The following is a 5663-nucleotide window of genomic DNA, read 5'->3' on the forward strand; positions in this document are numbered from 1 at the left end:
TTAAGCAACTGAACAAGCAAAAAAATCCATACAACTCTATTAAAAAGTGAGTAAAGACATTAACAGACATTTCTCAAAAGAAGACATACAAGCAGCCAAAAAACATGAAAGGATGCTCAATATCACTAATCATCAGAGAAATGCAAATCAAAACCACAATGAGATACCACTCATACCAGTCAGAATGGCTATTATTAAAAAGTCAAAAAACAATAGATATTGGCAAGACTGCAGAGAAAAGGGAATGCTTACACGCTGTTGGTGGGAATGTAAATTAGTTCAACCACTGTGGAAAGCAGTTTGGAGATTTCTCAAAGAACTTTAAACAGAACTACCATTAGATCCAGCAATCTCATTACTGGGTAGGTATCCAAAAGAAAAGAAAACATTCCACCAAAAAGACACATGCACTCATATCTTCATTGCAGCACTTCATTCACCATAGCAAAGACATTACATCTAGGTGTCCATCAATGGTGGATTAGATAAAGAAAATGTCATACAAATATACCATGGAATATTATGCTGCCATCAAAAAAGACAAAATCGTGTCCTTTGCATTGACATGGATGAAGTTGGAGGTCATTTTTCTAAGTGAATTGATGCAGGAACTGAAAACCAAATACTGCATGTTCTCACTTATAAGTGGTAGCTAAATATTGGGTGCTCATGGACATAAATATGGCAAAAATAGATACTGGAGACTATTGGGGGAGACGCCAGGAGTGAGGCAAGGGTTGAAAAACTAACTATGGGTCCTAGAAGTAGCTTCTCCGTTCGTTCTCGAATCTCTGCCTGGTTCAGCCTGCCTGCCTCCACTCCTGCCTCCACCATGTCCATCAGGGTGACCCAGAAGTCCTACAAGGTGTCCACCTCTGGGCCCCAGGCCTCCTAACGGGATCATTAGTACCCCAAACCTTAGCATCATGCAATATACCCTTATAACAACCCTGCACATGTATCCCTTGAATATAAAAGTTAAAAAAAATTATTGACTAGGCTTGTTGAGCTTCTCCCAAGTGAGCAGCAGCAGCTTCCGAGATGTCCTGGGCACCAGCATGGGTCTGTGTGGAGGCTATGAGGGGCCAGCGTATGGGAGGCATCACAGCCATCACAGTCAACCAGAACCTGCTGAGCCCCCTTAACCTGGAATTGGACCCCAACATGCAAGCCACGGACACCCAGGAGAAAGAGCAGATCAAGACCCTCAACATGTTTGCCTCCTTCGTTGACAAGGTACGGTTCCTGGAGCAGCAGAACAAGATGCCAGAGACCAAGTGGAGCTTCCTGCAGCAGCAGAAGACGGTTTGGAGCAACTTGTTCTCGGACAACGTGTTGGAGAGCTACATCAACAACCTTCTGTGGCTGCTGGAGACCCTGGGCCAGGAGAAGCTGAAACTGGAGGCGGAGCTTGGCAACATGCAGGGGCTCTGGAGGACTTCAAGAAAAAGTACGAGGATGAGATCAAAAAGCTTACAGAGATGGAGGATGAATTTGTCCTGGTCAAGAAGGCTGTGGATGAAGCTTACATGAACAAGGGAGAGCTGGAGTTTCATCTGAAAGGGCTGACTGACGAGATCAGCTTCCTCAGGCAGCTGTATGAAGAGGAGATCCCAGAGCTACAGTCCCAGATCTTGGATACATCTGTGGTGCTGTCCACGGACAACAGCGGCTCCCTGGACATGGACAGCATCATCGCGGAGGTCAAGGCGCAGTACGAGGAGATCGCCAACTGCAGCCGGGCCGAGGCTGAGATTATGTACCAGATCAAGTATGAGGAGCTGCAGACACTGGCTGGGAAGCACTGGGATGACCGGCGTCGCACAAAGACGAAGATCTTTGAGATGAACCGAAACATCAGCCGGCTCCAGGCTGAGACTGAGGGCCTGCCTCAAGGGCCAGAGCAGAGGGCTTCCCTGGAGTCCGCCATCGCAGATACTGAGCAGCGCGGGGAGCTGGCGGTTAAGGACGCCAACGCCAAGCTGTCCGAGCTGGAGGCCGCCCAGCAGTGGGCCAAGCACGACAGGGCACATGGCGCGGCAGCTGCCTGAGTACCAGGAGCTGATGAACGGCAAGCTGGTCCTGGACATCGAGATCGCCACCTACAGGAAGCTACTGGAGCGCGAGGAGAGCCGGCTGGAGTTTGGGATGCAGAATACGAGTATCCATAGGAAGACCACCCGTGGCTATGCAGGTGCGCTGAGCTCCGCTACCAGTGCGTCACAAGCCTTGACCTCAGCTAAGGCCTGGGGCTCCAGCTTTGGCTCTGGCCGGGCCTCCAGCTCTTTCAGCTGCACCAGCTCCCTCAGGGCCGTGGTTGTGAAGACGATCAAGACCCGCGATGGGAAGCTGGGGTCCGAGTCCTCTAATGTCCTGCCCAAGTGAATGGCCACAGCAGCCCTGCCCAGCCTACCCCTCCTGCCGCTGCCTCAGAGCCTGGGAGGGAGGCCGTTATGCAGGGGAGCACAGGGAACAGGAGGCCCACCTGAGGTTCAGCCCTGGCCCTCAGCCCACCCGTGGGGAAGTTTACTGCCCGGGAGAACTGCCTTGCCCATGCCTCCAGTTCCAATTCCATTTTTCCCCCCAAAATAAAACCTCAGTTAGCTCTGCCAAAAAAAAAAAAAAAAAAAACCTATAGGGTACTATGCTCAGTACCTAGGTGATGGGATCATTAGCACCCCAAACCTTAGCATCATGCAATATACCCTTATAACAAGCCCGCACATGCACCCCAGAATATAAAAGTTAAAAAAAAATTGAGCTTGTTAAACAATGCTTCAGTATTACATTGAAAGGACATGCTGTCTACCTTTTTGCCTTATTCTTAAATTTTTAGTGATTTTTAAAAACCTATCACTAAAGGAGACCAAAATGAAGGAATTTCAGGCACCAGTCAATAGACGTATATGGATAGATACATACAAGTAGAAATATTAGAATTCTAACATATAATTCTCCCCTAGAAACCACCTATATGAATGACTTTGTTGATTAAGTAAATAATGAACTTAGAGAGGAACTTTCCTGAAAGGCTAATTCCATCTGATGAGCTCAGTGATTTTTCAATCAAAAATAAAATTTGACCCACTAGGTGTAGTCTGGTGATCCAAGCATAGCCAAGACTTTCATTTGCTTTTTAGTTAGGTTTTCTCTTGGTAGAATCACACTGGCAACATGGTTAGACAGAAGCAATCTGGAATAAGAAAAAGCCGCTGGGAGCAGACAGACTTGAATTTGATTCTAAACATTCCATCAGCCGATGGTCTGTAAACTTTGGCTTCCTCACCTGCAAGTGCGTAACTCTAAGTATCAAAAACAATGGAGCACTGTTCCCAAACCACTGATTGTCTGTAAAAATGTTTTCTACAGTTTATATAGAAATGATAATAATCGTAAAATACATGGGGGAAAAGGAGGACCTTATAGTGAAGTTATATTTAAATACTGCTTTTTAAAAAAAGTTTTGAGATTGTCCTTCCTATTTTCTGTGTGTGGTAAAATGTCTTTTCTGTTATGAAGTAACGGCAAACATGGATACTAGGTAGTATCTAGGATACTAGGTAGTATACCAGGTAGTATCTAGGATACCAGGTAGTATCTAGGACACAAGGTAGTATACCAGGTAGTATCTAGGATACTAGGTAGTATACTAGGTAGTATTTAAATGGCTCTATGTGGCAAAACATAAGTTAGCAACCCTATGTCTATCTCCAAATGATTTTGGATATGCTCTGGGAATCACTGTAAGGGAGTCTGTGGATTTCCTTTGTGAACTGAAAATACATGTACAAAGTGAGCTATTATTACTGTAGTCTCCCAAAGTGCCATTGCTTGTGTAGTGATGAAAATATCATCCAGCTGGTCCTAAAGATTCCTGAAGAACCCACACCAAAAAAAATGCTTTTTCCTGGGAATCTAACTGGGACAGGCCTCTCACAGAGAGACACGTCAGGGTCTGCCTCTGGGTTAAGCCCCAGACTTCTTTTTAAGAAGAGGAATTTTATCTTACAAGACTTTTGCTTTTAGTGGGAAAAGTGAATAGCATGGTAGGATTCTGTCTTTATAGAGACTAAGGAACCTCTCTGGCTTAAGAGTAAGTGATGAGAAGGAGGAATGTGGTTTGCTGCAGGAAAGCAGGGGTAAGAGAAGTGAGGATCTAGTGCAAATTTGGGAACCTGTGTGGGGCTGGTGGAGCTGGAAATGGCCAAAAGGGGCAACACAGTAGTGTTTGTATGTGGGCTGGGAGAGCCCAGGACTTCTATCATGATAAATAGTGCTGAAATAATCCCAGGGAGCCTGGTCAGCTTCTTGAGTTGATCACATGTTTTAAATTTCTTTTTTTCATTTTGCATAGAAGTACTTCATAAGTCAGTTATGAAAACTAAATTCTTCCATATCCTAATTTAGCCACAATCCTTATTCATATTTTAGAGACAAAAACCACCTCAGGCTGCTTTTTCCCCTATAAATAATTGCTTTTTCAAACAAAAATAACATAATATTGTGCATACGGTTTTCTACCTGCTTTTTTTTTAACTTAAAAAAATCTCCATATCACTGAATACACGATGTTACTTTAAAACGGCTATATAGTACCATTGTGCAAATGTGGCATAATTTAACAAATCGGAGAGGGGGGTTTTAGATTCCTACACACACATACAATAGGACAGTGATAGCCACTGTTGCTAAATCCTTCCATACAAAATGCTAATTGCAGACGCCAGATAGCGGGTATATAGGTGTCTGTTGTAACATTCTTCCAACTTTTTAGCATGATTGCAATTTTTCATAGAAAGATTTGGCTGAAGAAGTTTTTTTTGACATATCCTCTCACAGATCCCAATCTAATTATCTCAGAATCAGCTCCCAGAGGTAGCATTGCCGGGCTCGCGGCTGCCTGTTTTCCGTCTGAAAGGCGGGCCAGGGATGAGTTTCCCGGATGAGCTCCTGCTGCGTGGGCTCCCCGCGGGCAGGCGCAGCGCCCCCTCGGTGCGGCGGAGGGAGCTGCAGGCCGCCGGGTCCGCGGCCGCCGCGGGCTGTGCCCCTCTAGAGAAGCCCCGGCTGGCGGCGGGAAGAGCCTCTGGTCCGCGCTTTCGCACGGTCTCTCTGAAGAAGACCAGCGGAGCACCCGGCTGCCAGGCGCGCAGCATCAAAGCTGCGGGCGCCCCGAGAAGAAAAGGGCCAGTGTGCATTCCCTGAAACTCCAAAGCCCTTCTCCAGGCACAGCGACTCAGGGGGAGAGGAGAGGGGGCTGGAACTGCGCTTTCACAGTGTGGGCAGTCAGGCCCCGGGTGCTCCGTCGGGACAATAGGGCCTCAGTGCTGGATACTAGGCGGCCCGGGGGCCTGGTGGGAGCATAAAGGGAAGCTGTGTCTCCGCAGCACTCAAGTTCACCTTTGTCTTCGGAGTCCAAGTCAAAGAAGGCTAAAGAAGGAGCCTGCAGGCTCTCCTCCCTCGTCATGGGTCTGTTTGATAGGAAGGGCCAAGTTCTTTCCCCAAGATGCTGGGAATTCAGATGAAAATAGAAATGGGCTTGCCTGCTAGCTGGGACAGCGGTCAGTGTTTTGTCGAAAGTTGTGTCCTCTGGCCAGGACCTACGAGGAGGGGGACACCAGTACAAATTACTGGAGCCAGCGGTCCGGAAGGCGCCTGTGCACACG

The 5663-nt window shown here is 47.1% G+C and overlaps 1 pseudogene; it reads left to right on the plus strand.

Annotated features, from left to right (window-relative positions):
• Positions 1–764: 764 nt before the first annotated feature.
• On the plus strand, positions 765–2611 carry LOC116272721 (annotated as a pseudogene).
• Positions 2612–5663: the final 3052 nt, after the last annotated feature.

This window comes from Papio anubis, unplaced genomic scaffold (genome assembly GCF_008728515.1).
Source record: "Papio anubis isolate 15944 unplaced genomic scaffold, Panubis1.0 scaffold174, whole genome shotgun sequence".
Taxonomy (NCBI): domain Eukaryota; kingdom Metazoa; phylum Chordata; class Mammalia; order Primates; family Cercopithecidae; genus Papio; species Papio anubis.